The 23,685-nt window shown below is 40.8% G+C and overlaps 1 long non-coding RNA gene across 1 annotated transcript; it reads right to left on the bottom strand.

The window, feature by feature from the left end:
- Positions 1 to 718: 718 nt before the first annotated feature.
- LOC109144664 lies at positions 719 to 16,837 on the bottom strand. Its single transcript, XR_002045550.3, has 6 exons — positions 16,786 to 16,837; positions 8,303 to 8,439; positions 4,859 to 4,926; positions 3,327 to 3,645; positions 2,353 to 2,502; positions 719 to 801 (listed from the first exon to the last, which is right to left on the bottom strand). It is a non-coding gene; the product is annotated as an uncharacterized LOC109144664 (long non-coding RNA).
- Between the last annotated feature and the right edge of the window lie 6,848 nt (positions 16,838 to 23,685).

The following is a 23,685-nucleotide window of genomic DNA, read 5'->3' on the forward strand; positions in this document are numbered from 1 at the left end:
GTGGTCTTGCATGCCTAAATTGTTTGCTGTGGAAAACTGGTGAAGAAAAAGTAAGGCTGTTTTTATAAAAAACAGCAACTCACGCTAAGATTAGTTCAGTTTGTTAGAGCATGGTGCTAATAACAAAAAGATTTGTGAGTCCAATCCTCATATGGGGCATTTACTTAGAAGACTTGGACTTGATGATCCTTCTGGGTCCCTTCACTTCCAACTCAGAATCTTCTGTGAAGTAAACTCTAGTTTTTAACCTGTGTCTTCAAATATCAATAGTAATATACATTGCACTAAACGACATGTTCCCTTACACTCTGAGTTATCACAAGTCCTGCATACACTTATTTTACCTATACTTTAACAAGAATCTCAAAACCCTGGTTCTTCCAGCTTTTTGTTCCTGGGACTAATTTGCAGACATCCAGTTTTTGTGTTTGCATCTTTTCACTTACAGTCCCTGGCACCTCCTAGGAGGATGTGAACTGCCGGCAGCTAAGCTCTGACTTGTTGTTTGTATTCTGTGCCGTTTTGGCAGCAGTGGTACAGAGCAGATGGCAGGCTTTTCTCCTTTCTTTCAGATGCACCGACTGACTTGGAGCTGTGGATGGCCATGAGGCAGAGGCTGAATGCAACCAGTGTAGGAGAGAGGGGCTGCAAAGCAACACACAAATGACCCCACTTCTGGCACTTCACACATCACTGTCACTCACCTCTGAGTCAAGTTCCTCCCTGCTGCTCTGGAGAAGAGAAGTGATTCTGTGATATCAGTGGAGACCAGCTACAGACAAAGTCAAGTTGTGCTCAGCTCTATATAAACACAAAATAAAGGAGAGGACAAAAATAAGCCTTTATCTTTCAACAAAACCAAGTTTAAGTTCAGTTGCTAAACTGCTGGTGAACTTCATTTCAGGCTTTCATATATTCATGCATCAAGAAGACAGTATTTTCTTCTAATTGGAAGTAACAGTTTCATCTGCCCCAATATTACTACTGATTTATATGGATCTGCATTAGAGAACCTGGGCCTCACATGCATATTAAAGGAAAAACCTTTTCAAAACTATTTGTCAAACCAATCTAAGTGAAAAACTTCCTTCTGCCACATAAAAATGGCGTCCAAATCCTGCATGCCTATGGCTGCACGACAATATTAGCTGTGATTAAAAATTAATCTCTTATAGCAAAGTTTGTGCTTTTAAATTTTTCATGAGCTTAATTAATTACTCACATGTTTAATGAGCTTTAAATAAATGGATGACTCCTCATCTGTTGGTGTTATTGCAACTATTCAAATTATGTGGAGCACCCTGTTTTTTCTCTTTGACAAGACTGGTTTCTAAACCATCAAATCAATATTTATCCTGAGGAAAAATGTAGTACCAAAGCAAATATCAACAAGCTTCCATGTGAACAGAGAGAGAATAACTAATGTGATTTATTGTTTATGCCAGTTCAGCCCTCACCCTCCCTTACACTTTCCTCCTACCTTCTTCCCCACAAAATGAACTTCTTTTCTGCGTATGCCCAGCTTGTATAAACATCCCTCACCAGTTAATAGAAGCACATAAAGCTGGACTCTGTGAAAGGATAAACCAGTGTGCCCTTAGCTACATCACATCATTCCAGACCAGTGTGAAAGACTGGCTTATATACACCGGGAGTTTACTTTTTGAAGTCAGCAAATCACTGAATTGCTGGGACAGGCTGAAAATATGTCTTAATTACTGCAAGACATTCCTCCATCTCCATAGACCATTATATTGCTGGTTTAAACACAAACTGACTCAGAGCTTGTCTACACAAGGAAGTTACTTCTTAGTAAGGACGAAAGTTAATTTACAGCTGGGTAATCTTCTTCTGTGGACGCATTCAGTGTGCATGAAATAAGCTACTGCTCATTCAAGCTTTAAGTGAATATTTGCTCGGGATTCAACCCCTGAACACTATCCAATTCAATGTAGATCAGACCTGTGAGACCTAGTGAAGACTAATCAGCTGACCATACTGAAATATGCAGTTTTAAAAAAGTGATGAAATAAGCTAGAAGAAAACCATGGCATTCCTTCAAAGTTATGTTTGTTACCCATAGTAATCCATTCTTGATATGCCTCTGCAGCTTGCCAAACAGTTGGCAGGTTAACTGCTTGAAAGGTAACTCCTAAGCAGCCTAGGCAAAGGCTCTTGTTATATCACAGGTGCACAGGTACATACGAGGTGCATTCTGCTGTTAGTCAGGCAGCTGTTAACAGAACCGTTACATTTTCAAAGGAAAATGAAGCCTTCCTGGTGCTTCATTTCCTTTTCCATGCTATGCTGCAAAATCCATTGGCCTTCTACCATTCCTTTCCTAAAACTTACCTCAGGATTTCTTTGTCAACTGAACTCTTCTTACTGGTCCGGCTCTTCTATTTTCAGCTTAACTGTTCTACCCATCAGCTCTTCTCTTTTCTGTCCAATTTGATGTCCCATCCTTTCTGACTTAACACTAAGGCAAGCAGTTAAACTTTCCTGAAACATAACAGAATAAGACCAGTACTCAGTGGGAAGTGGATAATTTCAAGACATGGTAGCATGGTCTGAAGATACCTCTCTTCCAGTTGTATCAGTTACAGAGAAGTTTTCATTCTTACCCAGAGCAACTCATACAATACTTAGACATGGAAACATTAAATTAGCATGAATTTTGACTTCACTTTTTTGGTCATTGCATATGCATCACAAGTGAAGTCTAGTTCCAATCCTAGCTAAGCTGCTGAGGAAATAGACAAAAAACAAGTTAGAATAATCTTATTTTCATATAGATACGGGCCTTAATTATTGCTTTTTAAAATAGAGGTCTGGAATCATGAGGGTAATGGTCTGACAGCTTCAAAGTATGTAGACTTAGATTTCATGAACACTTTGCACATGGGGGTGCCTTTCTGAGTGATCTGTAAGTAATAAAAGATAAAGCTTGAGCTCTCTTGCCAACACTAGACTGTGACTAGCACAAATTCTTAGAGTTCCACACAGAGCCCCTATGATTCTGTGATTTGCATGTACATTTAGATGCAAAAAAGACAGAAGAGGCTGTCTGATATAAATTACAATGAACATAATCTGATTTCTTCTGCTGTGAAAGCCATGGTACAAGTGAGCCCTAGGCATAGTGCAGATCCCTTAACAGTGTGTAAAAGAAGATGGGTTTAGGTCTATCCTTCACAGAGACCCTCAGTCCCCTACAACCTTACTCCTGACAAATAAAAAGAAACCAGAACCAAAACCAACATTTTGCCCAGGCTACACAAGGGAAATTTAAAAATAATACGAAGAGGAAGTTCCAAATAACTTACCGGAAGAAATGAAAGGATATTATGTCCCTTCTGTTCTAAAAAAACAAAAGTGCACATGCACTTTAAAGCCTTGGACAAGGCCACTGTTTTTGAAAAGCAGAGGAGGTGCAGTTGGAGTTTGGAACTGTAGGTCTTTTTCCCCTTCTCACAGGGACTTCAGGTACTGATGCATTTCAGAACTCAGAGGGTAGCAAAGGCTCCACTGTAGCAGACAAAGCTGAAAATGCTGCTGTTCTTGGGTGAGATTTTTTTATTATTTTTGACAGCCTCTTTAGTTGTTTTTCTGACAGTGACTGAGCAGAAACATGTTGAATGCTTCCTAGAATTGGCAAAGACGTGCAAAGCAAATTAATTTTTTCTGTTTGGTGTATGTATGAAACAAAAAATGTTATGCTGTTAAATGCAAAACATTACTGTCACCAAAGGTTTGGCCACCATTTAAGATGGCCCTATGACCTAGAAATGGACAGAACTTCTCTTACAAAGTGTATATGGCTACTACTGCAACAAAAACGTAGCTTTCTGTCAGTGAAGAATCATCCTGACAGACAACCTTTGTAATCAATATTACCCATATCCTCAGCCAGAAGTCAATATCCTTCTTTATATGCGGGAATGACAGAAAAAAGCTTCACAGAATAACAGAATAAGTAGAGTTGGAAGGGACCCTCAAGGATCATTGCAACTCCTGGCCCTGCACAGGATCATCCCCAAGAGTCACACCATGTGCCTGAGAGTATTTTCCAAGCATTTCTTAAGCTCCATCAGCCTTGGTACTGTGACCACTTCCCTGTTCCAGTGTCCAACCACGCTCTGGGTGAAGAACCTTTTCCTGATATCCGACCTAAGCCTCCCCTGACACAACTTCAGGCAGTTCCCTCTGGTTCTGTCACTGGGCACCAGAGAGAAGAGATCAGTGTCTGCCCCTCCTCTTCCCCTCATGAGGAACTTTCATCTGTTTCTTCCTTCAGGCATGTTCAGGTGAGGCAATTTGTACTGGTACCAAAACATCTCCACAAAACCCTTCCCTTCTTTTCTTTTCAGGAAGTGGATTTTGCCCTACATTCTGCAAAGTTCCAGGTGACTCCAAGGGGGACACAGCTGTACAAGATGCTTGTGTACTTTACTGTAACTCTTCTTAGCATGTTAGAGGTCAATTCAGAGAACTGCTTCAGTAGCAAGACAGGAAGGCCAAAAATCACTCATGAATAGAGAACCTCTACATTGTTTATTAAATAGGATCACAGTATGCAGTTCAGCAGTCAAATCCAGACTTCTTGCATCTGTTTGCATTCATATATTTGTTACTAATATCAAGCCTGGAAAAATGTATATACTTCACCTTTCTTTTAATGCCACTGACATCAGCACATAAGACAATTCTCCTACCCATGTTCTGCATTTGAACTATATCAAGCACCACATTTAAGATTCCTATGTCATATAATGAGGTAATGTAAAGGCAGGAACAATGTGTATCCCTCCTGCCACAACAATTGAATAGAAAAAGGAAGAGCATACATTAAACTTACAAATGGTGTTTCGGTGGCATGGGCACTCTACCTTCATTTAATCAATCCAGTATTTCCTTTAGGAATACCTGAAATAATACAATTCCTGGTAAGGTATGATGAGCTGTGATGGCTTCACACCAGTGTCAAGATCACTGAAATCAGGGGAACAAAGAGAAGGCTTGAAACTGCTTGATAAGGTCTGTATTGCATTGCAGGTTTTGGGATAAATTAAAAGACAAGAGGTTCAGACATATGATTCAAAATTTTGTTCAGTTCAACATTAAAATGTCTAATTTATATTTTTTAATGGCAATCAGAAGAAAGAAAATTACCAGGCATGTCCCACACATTTCCAACTCCTAGATAGCTGCATTTATTGTCTTTAGACTACTCAACCTGCTGGGATTGTAAAGCTGGTCCCAGACGCAGGCAAAGGCTTTCAGTTATTGCTAACAGGTAACCATATAAAAAATAAGAGAACAGCATTTCTTTTATACAGAAAGAATTGTTACTTACATAGTGCCCAGAGCATGCTACAGGCTCCAAAGGGAAAGTTAAATAACGAACATATGATGTAAAGCAATAATCCTGCCCTTACTGAAATAAAAATGAATGTGCTTGTTTCCCTAGGCACAGGGCTTGTCTCCACATTCATTTTGCTACTGAACTAGCCACGTGTTTTTAAATTGCTATGCTGCAGAGGTTTGTTTTGTTTAGTTTTCTTTCAGTATTAAACCTCTCAATTCCTCAGCCATAGAACAGGAAGAGATTATTGAGTTCAGCACAGCTCTTGAAGTCAAAAGGAGTTACTTCTCCAATAGGAGGGCTTTTGTTCAGAGCACAAGACTGTTTAGACAGTGTAGATCTGTAAGTTGTAAGGAACAGTTAGTGCCAGAGAAATGAGCTTGTTCATTGCGCTCATCAGTGTGTGTTACTATTTTGGCATGAAAAAAGAAAAGCTGCACAGTATTAATAGAAGAATTATTTACAAGGTAAGACACATCCACAGCCAAGTTTCTGCAGTTCACTGCTACTTCAGGCCTGTACAGTGCCAATGATTGTGCTGACAAACCCCAAACAGTAGCTGGGCATGACCAAAAGACATTCTTTGAACGCTCTGCTCTTGCAATCAAATGCAAGTGCATGCGTGCTTGCAGTCTCTCAATCCACAGCATCTGGGTGCACATTGTGGGAATATCTGAGCATTTAAAGCAAATTTAAAGGGAGCTCAGTTGAGAAAAGTATCCAGATTTCTCGCACTTAGAGAGAAATGTTCACCACTTAGTTTAATCATACATTGGACATCCATTTGAGAACAAAGAAACAGAGAACTCCATTTTTCTGAGAGAGGAAAGTTTATGTTACAACAATTGACTTCCACTTATCTTGTTTTTGACTTCAAATTCTTCATATTTTGCTCTATTATTTTACCTCCATTCTGATGCAAAAGCATTTATTATCATTTAATTTATTACATGTGATAGTTGCCACAACACATTTTATTGTCTGTACTTAGTAACACGTAAGACTTCCAGCTAGTAGTCATGTACCATGTAAGCACCAAATATGAAGACAGTTATTGCAGCATATAAGAATTTTTCACATACCTGAAGCACTGTATTTTCAGACTGTGAACTTTTATAAAAAATTAAGTCTCTTTAGTTCCATACCCAGCCTCATATATTTCATAAAATCATTTCAGAAATCTATTTATAAAATCCTAGTTACGTGACTGAAGTCTTAATTTCAGCTTGGAGAGGCTAATGGGGATATTCTTGCTAACGGGGAAAAAAATCTGTCTAAAAAATCCCACATTTGAGATAAGAATGTGTCATTCTAGTTCCTAACGCTAAATTCCTAATTCTCCAAAGGAAGCTGAAAATGAACACTTAAAGAGCCTAACTGCTGTGTTTACTGCACAGGACTTCTACATGAGGTATAATTGGAGTTCTTGCCTTTGTAGGCCAGCTAATGAATATTCCATTAAACAGGACTTCAATTACACTTGCAAGGAAACTGAATTGGAAATCTGTGCTATTTTTAAAGACAATGCAGCTTACAATAAAATTCCAGCTCAACTGGCTTAGTTTCCAAGCTGAAGAGACATGTCCAGTCTTGTCAGAAACATCATAGGGGCATCAGCCTTCTACCATCCAGTATAAAACATCCTTCTGAAGAACAGCTCTCTTGCAGTTTAAGCTGTCTAAATTAGAAATGTAAAACCATCTTAAAATACAGTAGGACAGGAATGATGTTTGAAAGTGCTGTGCATCTACCTGCTTTTCAACACAATCACTGTGAGACGGATTGGGAGATGCACTTGCCTGAAGCACAACATTTTCCACTGCTGCAGTCTGGGATTGCTAGCTACAAGTCTGAGTCACCACTGAAGTGACACAAGGAGGGACAAAGAGTAAGGGCAGATGAAAAGAATGGAAAGGAAGCACAGAAAATACAAACACTCACAAGCACAGACCCAGAAGACAATCCATGACAGGCAGGGTCTTTTGAAAGTGACTGCAATACTAGCTTTGGAATGCTAGTCTTCAAAAGATTGTTTTATCTACACCAATTTTAGCTTGTAATTCTGTCCTCCCAACCATGCTGACACTTCTTTTAAGGTATAAAAACTGTTTTGTCACTGGTGCACAAATCTACAAAGCTGGTGCACAGCTACTACAAAATTCAGGAGACAATAAAATTGTGTGAATAATTGTAAATCAGACAATCTAATTATCCCGCTAGAGACACAAAAATTACTGCTTTAGTAAACTTTGTATTTTAGGAAGTCAGAAGATTCACTTTTATGTTTAACGGGCCCCAGACAGTTCAGTACTTAGTAAACAGCAATTGTGCAGTTTCCCTTAAATATCCCTGAAGTGAAAGAAAACAAATGCAGGTGGAAAATCCACATCAACAGCTGTGGGCAATGCAAGAGGAGGGGGAGGGGAAAACAACATCAAAGACTGTAAACCTAATAGAATGGTTACTTTCCTACCACCTCCCTTCACTTCCTATAGCAAATCAAAATATTTCTCCTCATTGTATTTGTGCCTTTTTGCAGTAGAGGGGTGACCAGTAAACATCTTAATCAGCAACCTGGTAACAACAGAGTACAGAGAGAAAGAGGGAGAGAGAGAGAAGCCAATCAATGCTTTAGAAGTGGAGAGAAGAAAGTATGTAAGGGGACAATGGATGGGATTCCAGTGAAAAACACACATAAAAACCCCCCACAAAATGGGGGAAAAACATCATAAACGTTTATAGCAAATCACAAAGCCACTTCTAAGAGTGAGGAGACATTCTTCCTCTTTATTGCTTAATTTTACATTGCTGTCCAATATAGTGGTTTCTGTGAGTGTATGCCACAGCTTAAATAGCTAAATAGGAGCAATCTGTACCTCATAAAAGGATAAAAATATTCGTTCATTTATTTTGTGTTTAATGACAAACTGTACTTACATTTCCTTTATGGAGCGTTATACAAAAACCATGAACATGTATTATGTTACAAATACTCGCAGCATTAAATTTCCTTCAATTTGGTCTCTTCTAGACCAAAGGAGAATTGTTGTGTTGTCCTTTGAGAGCTTATCCTTCTGTTAAGACAGTCAAAAAGAAAAAAGTAATTACAGTGTCAGAAATATCTACAAACACTCCTGAAACTGAGCTAGAAGTCCCCATGGATAATCCTTATCTTCAGTTCACAGGCCACTTAGGGTCACCTTTACCATTCTTTACAGCATTGTCCTTGAAACATAGGTAGGAACAGCCATGTTGTAACTACATACAATAAAAAAGAACAAACTCCTCACCTGATTTTCCTGGCTAATGAGCACAGGGTAAATTTATGGAATTAATACAAAAGGCCAAACTGAGACTGGGTAAATTTTACCTACAGGAAGCATGTATTTAAGCCTCCTCAAGCACAAAATGCAACCCAGCTGCAGGATTCACATGTCTGGTCTCAGTAAACACATTACAGTGTACTTATTTTAGCTCTTTTAAAAATTGCGGTGCATGCCTCACCACTGTGGTTTTAACACTGTAGAGATATCCAGCTCTTAGAGAGTGAGCAAACATTTCAGCTCGCTCATAGAAAAACCTCAGAAAAGTATTCTTTTTACTGTTTTCTCCATCTTTTACTGCAAGCTCAGAAAAGAATGGTTTGGTGTTGGCCTGGAGGTTTTGTAAGTCTCTTTTGAGCACTTATGGTTGATCCAAGATCAAAATTCTCAGTAGAAGTAATCCTTTCATGCTAAAATCCATACAGTATTGCTGCAAGCTTTGTGCCCAACAGAAGAGTCATTCAGGCAGCGTTACCGCTGGGACTACTGAAAATTACTTTGCAAGGTAACTGTGGTGCAGGACGGGTTGGCGCTACGATTTGGCTAGCAGCATTTAAAGGAAATGCAGAAGCATGGCTTACAGGCTCGGAGGCGCTCTGCAGGAGCGGAAAGCGAGCGGCGCAGGCGGCGCACGCCCTGCGGCATTGACCGGCAGTAACCCCGCTCTCAGCCGCCCTCGGCGAGCAGCAAAAGCACGCGCTCCCCTTGCCAGCGCTTGGGATGAGCAAGCTCCAGGGTATCCACAGAGCGAGTCCTGCGAGCACGTAACCCTTCGGCTGCAAAATAGGTGGTGGTCGTGGGAGCCGAACTGACGAATGTAACACGCACGGGCTCCTGCTGCACGGGAGAGTCCGCGCCCCTGCTAAGTGACACTGCCATCTGCGTGGCTTCCCGGGGGAAAGGCTGAGGGCCTGGGGGGCACTGGGGTGGCAGATGGGCTCGGGGTGTGTGGCCGGAGGAGCAGGCTGCGGGAGCGCGGCAGTGCTCGGGACTCGGGCAGCTTGACCGGCAGTAACCCCGAGGGGAGCGCAGCCGCCAAGTAGGTGAAAAGTTACTCGGAGTCATCGCCCGCGGGAAGCGCTTCCCCCGCCCCGCCTGGCCCGCGGGGACGGGGGGGCTGCCCGGGGTGGGGGCAGGAAATGCGGGGGGGCAGAACAGCGGCAGAGACGGGGGATGGGGCAACAAGGGAACAGGGGGTGCTGGTATCGTAGCACAAAGGAGCCAGCGCCCCCGCCTTCTGCCGATCCTCCTCTCCCGAAAAGCCTCGTTCACGGGGAAAAAAAAAGTGGTTGGTGCGTGAGTTTGCTGGGGAGAAGGAGATGGGCGGGCCGGAGGCCTGTGCCTGCCCTTTCCTGCCCCGAGCCGTCCCCGAGCTGCTGGGATGGGGGCGAGGGTTGCAAAGGGAGCCCTCCGGACAAAGGGAAGCAGTGGTCTGTTTCCACCGACTCCCTACGAACGCTCCCCTCTCGGGAGACGTGCCGCTGGTCCGGGCTGCAGAAGTGTCCCACTCAGACACAATGTGCTGCTGCCGCTCAAACCCAAACCCAGCCCCAGCCTCCGGGCGGCCGCGCACTGCGCCGAACCTGGCAGCAGCTGCGGCCGCCTTTGCTTTATGAGCCGCTCTGTGTAGACCTTTATTACTAGCTGTAAGGCTGTATTTAGTATCTTTAATAAATTATTGGCATTTGAACAGATTTTAATCTCTAAGGTGACAGAGACAAGACAAACGGCGTGTCTTTAGACTTATTTTTTAGTTGTTTATGATCTCCTTTGAGGAGCTTTGGGTAGTTCATGCTGCTGCTAACCCAGAGAGGCTCTGACCTCCATGTTAGTTTCCAGCATGTGAAAAACAGTCATCAACTCTCATATACATATAATAGTGTGTGTATGTATGATTATGTATATAATTAGCATCTTAGGTGCTAGACTTCATAGTCCTAAACATGTACCCGGTGGACTGTGGTTAGGGAGTGAAAACCATGCTGGGGAGAGGGGTGTCCCCGGCCAGCTGCTGTGCTGTCGCAGGGCCAGCCAGCAGAGGTGTGACTGGGGCTACGAAGCATCCTGCCTGGGGCAGGGCCGGGGCGCTCCAGCTGGGCAGCTGCCTGTTCTGTAAACAGCCACACAAGGAACTTAATATCCCACAGGGACGCTAATAAATCTCCAGCTTTTTTTGCTTTCTTCCTTCATGCAGTGCTGTAGGGGGCATTTGTTTTGTAAAACATTAGGAGGAGAGTTGCTACTGTCAATAATGGCACGGCACAGGTGCTGTAATAGAGACAGGCTTGCAGCATCACACACTCTGTCTTCATCTCCTCTCCCTCCTCTGGAATTTAATTCCTACAAACTGTGAATAACTTACTGCAGCTATTGCAAACTTCAAATGGTACTATAGTTCACAGAGCACAAAGAGCCCTGGTGTTTAATATTTTTTGAGCTTTGAGAAAATCAAGAGATAGGAGATAGTGATTATTATAACCAAACAAAAATACAGTGCCAGGAATTCTGCAGGTGCTTTACAGCTGTGCGTAAAGCTGTATGAGTGAAAACCTTGGTGGGTTCATCCTACATCACCACTTCTGCCGTTTGTAAACACAGTGTATAAGAGACTGTTGGGCAGATTTCACCTCGAAATGTGCATTTGACTGCATATTAGGCCATTGCCTGATTTAACTATCTGTCTTAAACTGAGTAGGTGTGGTGACACTAACAACATGTAGAAAACATTATGCCGTTACTCAATACAGTAGGTTTCTAAACCCGTGTATAAATTACATCTATGTGAATTTCTTCCATCTTTTGTTTTAAGTGTAGAGAGATCATCTACATTTTTCCAAGACTGACATGACCATGTTTCTTCTATAATGAAAATTCACTGGACACTTGGCTTTTCTCATTCCTGGGTCTACTAGTCTTCTTTGCAGATGCCTCAGAAACAATTGTTCCAGGTACTATGCCAGTCCTAAACACTATGTGTCCTAAACACATTTATATGTGTTTAACCTCACAGAACAAAGTGCTCTCCCACAACCTGAACATGCTGAAACAAAACACAGCTGCCCCAGAGGACAGCACAGGGGGGCTGCAATTATATTTCAGTAGAGGAAGAAAAATAAAGCTTCAAATTGTTCAGGAAAAAATGTATTATTTCAAAATCCTTCATGTTTGTCCAGGCATTTGGGCAATGACATTCCTAAAAGCATACCAGTTCTCTTTTACAGCACCCTCAGAAGTGCTAGATACCTCACAGGACAATCTGAAAGTAAGTTCTGGCTTGAAGTGTTTACAGTCCATTTTTCTAACACTGGAGCAAGTGATGTTAAATTCAGTTCAAAGTGGTAAATGGCAGACATTTTAGCATTTCATTTCAGGATGCTGGTTCAGAGTTGGGTTTACAAAAAACTTCTCCAAGTGTTCAGCTTGCTTTGTTCCCTGAATGAATGGTTAAATTTTTACCAAAGCCAGTGAGAGAGGAGTTGATCTCGCCCAATTCACTGCTGAAAATCTCAGTTATTAGGAATTGAAGCTGGATACCAGTAAAGTTGCAATCTGACTTTACTGTTAAGGACCTGTTAGCACTGTTTCACAGCAAAAGCTTGGCCTGACCTCACCCATTAAAATTAGACCCTCCATTAAGTGTGTTTAGTTAAAGCAGAGCTTTGTTTTCTTGACCTTAAGATGGATCATGCCTCATTGCAGCTACTTAAGTGTTGTGCTGCTGATTTTGCCTTCTGTCAAACCTACTTCTTCCTTCTATGGCTTTTCCCACTGTTTTGGCTTCTGGAAGGCCCCTGGAACATAAGGGTGATTTACTCACATGCCTGTCCTTTATGTTGACAGCTGAGCCAGGCAGTCACAGAAGAATATTTAGAAAAGCATGAGAAAGGAAGGTAAGCGTGCAAGAGAGTCACAGAATGGAAATGAAATACAGGCCTCAGTTCACATCTGGCAACTTAAAAGTGCTAGATTTTAGGCCCAAATACTCATGCCCTGTTGACCTCTGCTCATTGCATTATGAGAAGAGAGGGTGCAGCTCTTTTCATATCCCCCCAACCATGCAGCTGCCTACTGCTCAGTGGGGATTGAGCTGCATGGCATATCTGGCAATTTCATTTCTCTGGAGCTTTTTAGTGCTGAGCTGTTAAAAAAATCCGTCCTACATAATGTAAATGTATTCTGCAACACAGCACATTATTCTTGATGAAGTCATATGGATGCTAGGCTGAAAATTTCCCTCTAATTTGCTCTGAGCACACCGCCTGCTTTCAAACATAAGGTGAATGACTTATTGTAACCCCAGATTGGTTTCAACACCAAGTGATTAAGCCGTGACATCGAGACAAAGTAAATTAAGGAAGTGGTTTCACAGAACAGGCTGACACATGACAGGCGCAGAACTAATTCTGTAGCAAAAGAGGGGTGAGTCATGCATCTGCTACATGTGTTTTGGTTAAATTCTTGTGGATCTGTATCTCTTGTACATATAAAAACATGAGGAAAGGGGCTAAGCTTTCACACCATGCTTGTGTATAACAATACTACTGTAGCAGTATCTACTTTCAAACATTTCTCCCCATTGAACTAACAGATGAAACTGAGCATCCATCTTACCTTAGGGGAGCTATAACTTTCCCCTCTACTGCTGCTATCTTAACCCCAGCTCCCTTTTGTTTAGAGAGCTGTATCTCCAAAATCGTGACAAGTTTGCTGTGGCTCAGCAAGCCATCTCTTTCCTTTAATGGTCATATGTCATATCCCAGGATTTACATTGGTTCCTTATCTTTTATAGTTTCAACAAATGAGAACCAGATTCCAAAACCACACCCTGGTCACCTCAGGGGATCAGATTCACCATCATTGGTGAATATCCCTAGTGAAAGGGATCCCTTTGCTGATAAAAGAAGAAAGATAGGTACTTCCATTCTGGAGAGATGCAAAACTGTCATCTTGTTGTTTGTTATGAATAGATGGAGTCTGACTGATACAAATAGGTGGAGTCTGGTGAGAACATGCACTTCATATTCTTCAGCCTACCCCCAGTCTGTGCTTGCTGAGAGTATCATCTCATCTCAAGTGAGTTCAGTGTAGAATGAGATTATTATACCCATTTACTAAATACCTCTTGGAGGCATATGCTTTTTGCTTTTTTTTTTTTTTTTTTTTTTAAATGTACGATGTTCCTAGTACTGCAGCTACATGGGCTACATTTACCATGACACTTTAGATAGGGAAGAGACTGGAATGCAAGTGACCAAACTAAAGGAGATGACAGTGTTAAGTAAAATGTCTCTATTGCCCTGACTTTGCTTCTTCCAGATGCCTGCTCACTTTGGCATTACTCAGGAAACAAGTCAAGGAAGCATGTTTCTACTTTTTCCCTGAAGTATTTGTACCATAATTGCAGCTGCTCTGTTAGATTATCTTCAGTTTATACCAGAGGGTCCTGTCATCAGTCACCAAATGCGTTGTATAAAGGATCATTGCACACAGAATTCTTCAGTTCCCTGACCTTCGCATACCTGCTGCACTAGAAGCAGCTGTACTTTCAGGCTTCTCATTGATCTAGCATGCAAGTATCTGCTCTGCTGGAACCAGTCCTTGTGTTTTACATATCTGATCTTTCCAAGTTCTTCCCAGAAGACTGAGATCTCATTTCAACTGAGAGTGCTTGCTTTTACTGAATGGCCTTAGCCTTTCCTCATCCTTCCTTAGCAAAACTCCCAGGTACTAGCTACTAGCTGCTTTTACATAGACAGACATTGAGCTTCTATTGGTTCTGCCTATAGCCACTGTTGGCAGGCTGTTGTTGCACAAGGCACACACTGCTCTCATGCATACTTAGGGTATTTCTCTTTCTTAACTCAGCTGTCTTCTGCTCTTACATATCCTCAGTATTCTGCTGTTAAAGAACTTCCTCCATTTCAGCCTAGAAGTGGCTGAATCGTGCTGGGTGATAAAGCAGCATGCTGCATTTGTGTAATATCTCTGAACTGAAGTAACCCCAATGGAGAACTCTTTCATTATTATGAGTGCTGGAAGAGGCCACACAGCAGAACCAGATCTTCCTGCCTTGTGTCACAAAAATAGGGAAATACAAAATCCTATTTTCAGCATTAAACAGCCAAAAAAGGCATCTGATTTGTAAGGTAATACATGCTAGAGGGGGCAAGGGACAGCTGGGTTCTGAAACATGCTGGCATCATTTTTGAACTAATGATCTAGTTGTTAGATGCAAATGTAAGGAATTTTCCAGGGATGGAAGAGCCAAATTTTAAAAGCTATTTCAATGTTGTGGAAAATCTCCCTAAGAGCTAATCGGCCTCTTCAGACTCCTAAGCACTCTGTACTTCCTCTCAGAGGCACATACGTTTCTCCAGCCTGGATATGGAGATACTCTGGCAAATGTGTTTCTGTAGTTCTCCCTAGTGTACTAGCAGTATCATCTCATAATGCTCATCTTAACAGTGCTATCAGCAAATTTTGACAGGAGTTTTGCAGTCAGTGAACCAACAGGACTTCACTGACACAACAGCTTGTAGGTTTTCATTTGCCTGTAAATGTATCTTAAAGGCTCTCCTCTACAATGAAATCCAAAACTAGTTTAGGAGCCCAAGGCTTTTGAAGTGCCTGCTTTGCAATAGCAACAAACCAGGTAGAAACAGAAGGGCTTTTAAATATGAATGTTTACCTAATCTCACCTCAGGCAGAATTTTAGCCCTAAATGTACTGACTGCATTTTCTAATAGAAATCTGATGAAGGCAGAGACCTACCAAATCAAAGTAACAGCTGTTTCCTTTGGAGATTTTTTTCTCACTGCGTGATTTTGCAAACAAACTAGAAGGACAGCCTTTTGAAAACTAAACAGGATTTGTGGAGAGAACTGTTTAGAGAAAGCTCAGTTGCTTTGCTGGGCAGAGTGATTCTGAAGACTGAACGCATCCTGCAGCCAGCTGCCTGATCCTTGCTTAGGAACTAGAAGTTGTTTTCTGCAAGTTCAAGAGTGCAACAATCACAGGCATTGCCTTACTTACTTTGAGACTGAGGCTAAACTTTAGTTCAAAGACTCTGAAATCACAGTGCAAAGAGGAGTGGAATTCAAACAACCATGGCACACTGTCTCCAGAAGAGGAGACTGGTTTAACCTGCTGGACTCATATGTGGCATCCCACAGTCATTTGACCTATATCCTTGCCTTCACCTCAGCCAAACACTCTCCTTTGAGTTCCAAACCCCCTTGTTTAAATAGTGAAAGGACAATACCCAGTAGTCCAAACATATGAGTGCTTCCCTGAGTGCCTTTACACACTGGTGAATGGTGGAAAATAGCTGTAAAGCTGTGCCTGTCAACCAGGGGTGGGTAGTGATGGCATTCTGTTGCAACTTGGCTGTGAAGGACTCCTCTGTACCCTTCAGCCTGAGCTGCCCTGGTACATCTGACCATTACTGCTGGGTTTTATAATTAAATAAGTATTTGAAACACTAGTAGAGAATCAGGAGGCCAGAACAGGGAGAATGGTGCAAACATCTCTTATACTGTCCCGGTGCTGAGAGAAGTAGTTAGTTTCTTTATTCCAAACAAAGCAAATTTATTCAAAACCCAAGTAACTACTAGCAGAGATACGGGAAGGTTTGGCCCTTGCTGCAGTCCCTTGATACTTTTCTATTTCACATATATGCATTATGGGATTACAGCATGCACTATAACCTTCCTTTCTTCAAAATAATCCTTCACAGATGCCAGGACAGAAGCATGCCAAGACAGGGCCAGAGCCTCTAGCTACATATCAAGGTGGGCAGAAAAAGAGCCACTTAACCATAAACTCCAGAGCTGCCTTGAGCAACAAGTTCCCATGGATTTGTGTTTTTTTTCTCTTCTTCCCTACCATATGCTTAGCTTATTTCACGAGTCTCAAGCACATATATCGGTTTGCCCAACACAGAGATATAATTCTTGGAATGTCTATGAATACTAAATAAAAAGAATAGATTATAATTATTTTCTTCTCCTGAATAAATGAGTCAGCCCCCTAAAGCAAATTCCTATCACTCTTTATGTCTGGTTGCATTTATCGAAATATAATATCTGCAGCACTTACCATATGCACATCTCATTCAGGGAGTTTGTTAGAAAAAGCTCCATTAGTGTCAGCCTCATTGACCTGATGCATGTCTATCATGGTTCATTAATTATACATGAAAGACATGTGGGTGTGGTCAAGTTTAATCCTGGAGCAAGTTCTACTTCAGCGGGTTTGAATGTCATCTCCCGTTTGGATCATTTTTTTCCAGAGGAAAATAGCACCTTAGGCTTTTCAGGAAGTTTCATTATGTTTCACATTTTGCCCTTCACTTCATGTAAGTTTCAGTCATCCCTCCGCTTCCCGTTGCAAACGTGCTTTCCCTGAAGCCACAGTTCGGGGCATCAACAAGAGGGAGCACTAGAGAACAACTCGTGACGCTTTTGGCAGTCCAACAGTGTTGATTCTGTGAAAAATAATAGGCTCATGAACTCAGCTTCTGCACGTTTTCTGTCCTTAACCCTCAGAAGTCATTTTCATCTTTCAAAGTTTTATTCACAGTCTCCAGAATACCTGGGGGCAGGGGTGAGGGGAGTGAGGCTGAGGGAGCAAGTGGCATGAATGCCATAGATTAGTTTTACAAGCAATTTGTATTTGCATGTCTATTGGAGTCACATGTGCTAGTGGAGAACTTCTGCAATTAAGCAACAAGAACATTTTTCTCAGATCTTACATGAGTCGAAAACCTGATTTTTGGCTAGCATAGTTTCGTGCTTATTGTAACAGATATTATAAAAGATTCCTGATTTTATACACATATAGGGCATTAAAGTAAATTCATCCATGTCTATCAGGAGTAATCAGGCCCACTAATATTCTGTGAGAACAGTTAGATTACTTGCATCATCAAGATTTTAATTTTCCATTGTGAGGAATAAACAAACCATAGATTTTCCAAGTACTTACATTATGACAATCTAACTGTGGGAATGTTTCTGGGAAGTGTGGAAAAAAAGGCTGTGAATGTGTCAAAAATTAATTTTTCTTAGACCCTGAAGATACATTTCTGGACTTCTCCTTTGTCCTGGATATTAATTCACCTCTGGTGTTCCAGGAGAAAAGATTTAGGAACACAGGGGCTCTCTAAGGTAAGTCAAAACACAGAGCACAGAACTGCATGTCTTGAGAACCCAGAGGCTCCATGGATATCACTTCACTTCCTTATCTTTCCTCACACGTGTTTGCTGTCCAACCTATCTCCTTTCAGCAGGATTGGTGCTCTCTTATTATTCTATACAGCAGCTAGCACCGTGAGGGTTTTATTTAATGGGCTTCTCTATATATGCCATATTTAATGGGCCTATATACAGAGAATATATACAATCATACAGACATTTATTTCCACATTCTGTTGAAACAGTATTATTATTGGTTTTGATCAGTGTCAGACAGAAAATACCAGAGAGACTAACTTTATTTTGATGTTCCACAGAAACAGATGCCATTAAGATAGACCACAAGAATTAAAAGCTTCTCTCTGTGTTACTAGTAACCCTAAATAATAAAAGAAGCACTGGTACTCAATCTTTTTCTGAGTATGTGTCTAACATTTTATGAAAAATTAATAAACTGAATGTTTAGGATGAAGACATATTTTCATTTTTGGGGATATTTCTCATTCAGTGTTTTAGCCACAAAACTGATCAGTGAAAATTGAAGTACTAGATCCCTGCAGAGTGCTTAAAAAACTCATGTACAAACACAGTACCTGGAAAACAATAGAGAATTTACTGGCAACTAAATAGAAAACTGAGGAAACTCTGAGAGATAGAGCCAGTACCAAAGAGAAGTATACATATAACCTATTTACATTCTGATTTGTATCTTATGTGTTCCAAGGAGTCTTCCTTCATAATGCTTTATAGGAGAAAAAGCTGCAGTAGAGATCAGGAAGAGTCATATGAGAGGATATTGCTATAACATTGAGCATATGTAAAATTACCTCCTTTTTTATCACAGCAAGCAATTCAAAGTTGCATTTGTCAGCCACCAAGAGACTAAAGATCTTCTTCCTGTATCTAAGGACTTTATTTTGGAGCTCCAGGAGTTCACAGGGAGTCTCAACATAGCTTTTCCTTGCCACGTAGTTGAGGTTACCAACCAGTAACTCCAGGCACAATGTGTGAAATTCTGTTAAGCAGCCATGCCTAACGCATGCTATGCTCAAAATCTTACATGAAAAAAGTAAATATGCCTTATACATAAAGATATGAATTTATCAATAGTATAAATGAAATCTTAATAGGCTAATTAAAAAATTATTATCAATCCATGTCTAATTATTACCATAAAAAAGAAAAATAAGAACGCAATAAGGAGAAAATTCTCCCTAATAATAAAGTTTAAAATGTTGAACATACAGTTCTTACTTTCTATCCTTTTTCCTGGCATTACACTTGCTCTCTATCGTTCCCCTGTGTCCTAATGTAGATGGTTTCCACTTACCTGGAGGAGAACAGAGGGAGTAAACCATCAGCATTCAAATTCTTTTGCCATGTTGATTTTGATTTCTCTTTCCTAATCCCCTTCCTTCTTTCTTTCCCCCCACATACATGTTTTATACAATGCTTTCACACTTCATTCTTTCCTCACTGGTCAACAACTCCATATTAAATCAGAATTTGCTATGCTTTACTTGTTTTATGTGCATTAAATACTTGTACTTTTTCACTATTGTACTCCTGCAAAGAGCTTTGCCCGCCTCCAGGTCTCTGTTCCTTTAATTGATCATTGGTGGGGTGGGACCTTCAGAACCAGCCTATGTCTCAGCTCTTATCATTCCATGCCCATACCCCTCCATACTGTATCCCATGTAGCCCCGTGACAAGGCCTCTTCTCGTATACCAGGCCAGCCTGTTACTGCTCTATATGACATCACTGTGCTAAAGTTACATCTTGCCTTGCACAGAACAACTATTTCATAGTGCTACTGATAGCGAAACCCAGAAGAAGAAAACTTCAGAGTAACAATGATGAACTACAACAACAAAATTACTAGAAGCCCATGCTGACACCATAAATACCAGGAGATTCTACACTAATTTTGGTGCAGGATTCCATGCTCGAAGCTGAAGAGAGACTAGCATACAGGATCATAGAATCTCCTGTGTTGGAGGGCACCTACAAGGATCATGGAGTCCAATTTCTGGCCCTGCACAGGACACCTCAAGAGTCACACCATGTGCCTGACAGCATTGTCCAAATGCTTCTTGAACTCTGTCAGGCTGATGCTGTGACCATTTCCATGGGGAGCCTGTTCCAGTGCCTGGCCACACTCTGAGTGAAAAACCTTTTCCTGATACCCATCCTAAAGCTCTCCTGACACAGCTTCATGCCATACTCAACCCCAAACTTTAAAGGTATGAACACCCAGCACGTAAGCACTTTGTCGTACTGCTCTGCAGAATTTCTGAAGCAACAATATACATTGATAAGATTTTTACAGCTTCTTTAGGAAAAAGAGGAAATAAAAAATACCACAACCATCACAAAATTCAGCATCTTCCATAAAGGTGGTTTAGTATTAATATTCCTACATGAATTATTATGCATGACATGATGTATTATGTGAAGTTCTAAACTGGAGGTGGTTCTTTTGATTCATAAAATGGATTCATATGAGGAAAACATGTTACAAATAGAGACAAAGCTTAGTTAGGAATTTTTTTTCCTTTTAAGCCTTGTCTTTTACCTGTTAATCATTAATATTCCTATAATGACTTTTATTCCTTAATTCACGATCTAAGGAGATTTTGGTCTGTCTCTGAAAAGCAAACATTTAGTCTGAACATATGCCAAAATTTTAACACCTGCCTTCTGTTTGACATAGATCAATGCAAACACTGCCTTATTCTTTGCCTGTAATAGTGCCTATCAAATATTTCAGTTTTAGAAGTACTGCATATTCAAACTGCTTTTATAACTCTAAACTGAAAGTTTGTATTGAATAAAATTGCAAAAAATAGTAAACTCACAGTTTTGTAAAAAATAATATCATGTGGAGAGAATAAAGAATTTATCCACAAAAAAATGGAGATTTTCAATAACAAAATACAGTACAGAAGCTGACCTATTTGGAGAGAATTTTTTTGTTTTGATTCTATTTTTTCATCATAGAGCTTATCATTAAATTATTTGATCACCTCTATTAAGCGACAATTATATAATAACAGAAACAAGCAATTATTTTTAATCACCCTATTTATTTGTTTGACTGAGAACAGTAAGATCAGATGAATATTCACTTTGTGTCTACATGTCAAAGATAAATCATTCTTCAAGTCATCCATGAGATAACGGTGGTTACTGAATTAAAAATTAAAATAATAATCTTCCCTCTGAAGACATACTCTAATTGGGTCTTTTTACTCTTTTACAATTAAATCCAAGCTTTTATCCTGTCTCAAACTTTTCAAAGGGTAAGTCTGTCTTGAGAGGGTCATTTTGATAAAGCCTGTAATTTTAATCATTTCTAAACATGCCATTTTAAAAGGTGAGTGGATTTTATTGTGATTTCTTGATTAAAAGGAAAGAACCTGTGTCCCCTCTACCCACAAAATCTTTAAGCAAGGGGTGACCTACCTAAGTCCTTGAACAGACTGTGCATTCTAGGTGCAGTTCTTGCACAACAGATAGTAATATATTGCACAGGTGGAGACTGCTGGGTATCCAGGCCCACAATGCATGAAATGAGCCAAGAAGTGTTTCAGTGAGTTTTGAATTGCCTTGAATTTAATCCATAGGCTAACCCATCCTAACTCCACCTATAATGGCCTAATCAGATGCTGGTGATCAGTACTATCTTCTGCCTGTGAACAGCCCTGGAAAGCTCTGCCTTTTTGATCCTCCATGATTACTGGTGTGTTCCTTCTGTTTCTCTACCACAAGAAAACTGTTAAGTCCCGCATGTTTCCAAGAGGCTGGATTCCCCTTGCTTTCAGCTTATATGAATGTCAATGATTGCAACATTTTTCTGTTTACAAATCATCCCCTGGAAAAGCCTATTCGTCTAGTAACTGTTCCCTTATTTCCTCTTTCCAGAAAGATATCTGGGATAATTCTCTGTTGGTACAGACTTAGGCTGAATTGCTCAGCCAGTTCCTTTTCGTGATTCTTTGACATCACAATTAAATAAATGTAAATTTATGTAATCCTTTGGGGTTTGGATTTGTTTTGTTTTGGTCTTGTGCAGGGTTTTTTCCTTTGATTGCTTGGTTTTGTTGTTGGGTTTTTATTTCTGGGTTTTTTTCCCTTCAAGACAGAAAATTAATTCCCTCTTATATAAGACCTAAGTGAAACTTCGAAGGTAGATCACTGTTCAAAAGCCAGTCTGGATAAGGCAGCATCAGGTCTGCCACATGTAATCTTTTAGTTACATCTGAGAAGATTTTGCACATTCAAAACAGCTGTACATGCACTTGTGCTACAGCCTAAGGCATGCAACATACCATTTCAGTGGCACATAAGGAAATACTATGCTGCCAGGCTGGAAAAACATCAACCACCACAGAAAGCAGTATCTGCCTTATGCTCACAGGGCACTGCACCAGTGCAGTGTGGATATAACCCCCCTGGCCTAGAATCCTCAGCAACTGTGAACATAACTCCACACCACTTGAACTGAAGGCCAGGAGCTGGATGCAGCTAGTGAGGATGTACCGCCAGTAACTCTTCCCATTATCAACTGACTGGACACTTCATCAAGCTTATCTTACCGCTGAACTTTACCAATAACCTCAAATATTTTTGTAATAAAGTCAGTGGAACCCTGAGCTTTGTGTTGTGCTGTAGAATCTGCTTGAAGAGGAAATGGAAGTCTCAGAGTTTAAAATGTATCCTGGATAAGACAGTATCAGGTTTTACCTCAACTCTTTGCAGGAAAAAAATGGAACTTGGTCTCCCGTTTTACTCTGGGACTTGTTTGCTGAAGCAAAGTAGAAGCAGTAAGACTCAAAGCATATTTCTTAATAGTAGTTTTCTTTTGATATTGTATTTCTGCACTTATTGAGGTGGTACACACTGAGGTGAAACTGCAGCTGCTACTGTCAAGGTTTTGATGTCTGTAATCTCCTGGTTCTGGTAGCTTTAGCTTTAGTGTGGAATGACATAGTGTATTCATCTGTTCAGAACATGGTTTATTGCAGTGACAAGTAAATAAAATGTAACTCTTAGTTTGCCATTGTGCCAGTCAGTTCAGACCAGAACTTATGTCCCAACATAAGACAAGTCTATGTGTTAACAGAAGCACATATAGATGTTTGGCACCAGTAAGATCAGAGCTCCGTCTCACTCAGTGTCTGGAGGGCAGGCCCAAGATTAAATGTAAAATGAGGGCAAGCATACAGAGGTAGTTGCCTGGGATAAACCCTCAGACTCCAGTGACCTAAAACTCAGGGATGTCAGAGTCTCTGTAAGATTGGGGGAGAAAAAAAAAAAGAAACAAAAAAGAAGGTTGTAAGGTAATACCATAAAACCAGAAGATCGTCACCGGCTTGATGGCTGAATTTGAAAACTGCCTGGGCCTGTACTACTGACAGCACACACTGCAGCAATAATTCCCACCAATATATGGCCCCAACACAGGAAGTGTTTTATTGTGGGGATTTATGGACTACACCTGTAACATCAAGGAGAATAAGCTGGCCCTTCAGTGGAGTTACAAAAAATGTTAAAAAAAGCTTATGTACATGAAGGTGACAGAGTATGTCCGGCCTGGTTTGACCTAAAGACCTGAGCTGTATTAAAAGGTCTTCATCTGTTGTAATGCTAGGTTTAGTTTAGCAAGCTGCAGCTTTCCTGGGAGCTCAGCGGGGATGCTTAGGGCAGTGTGACCATTATCACCCTCCCATAGTCCATTTTGGACGGCTCTGCAGTTTTTGCTCTGGCAGCTGTCAGCGTTACAACACAGTGATGGCAAAG

The sequence above is a fragment of the Corvus cornix genome, chromosome Z, assembly GCF_000738735.6.
Source record: "Corvus cornix cornix isolate S_Up_H32 chromosome Z, ASM73873v5, whole genome shotgun sequence".
Classification (NCBI taxonomy): domain Eukaryota; kingdom Metazoa; phylum Chordata; class Aves; order Passeriformes; family Corvidae; genus Corvus; species Corvus cornix.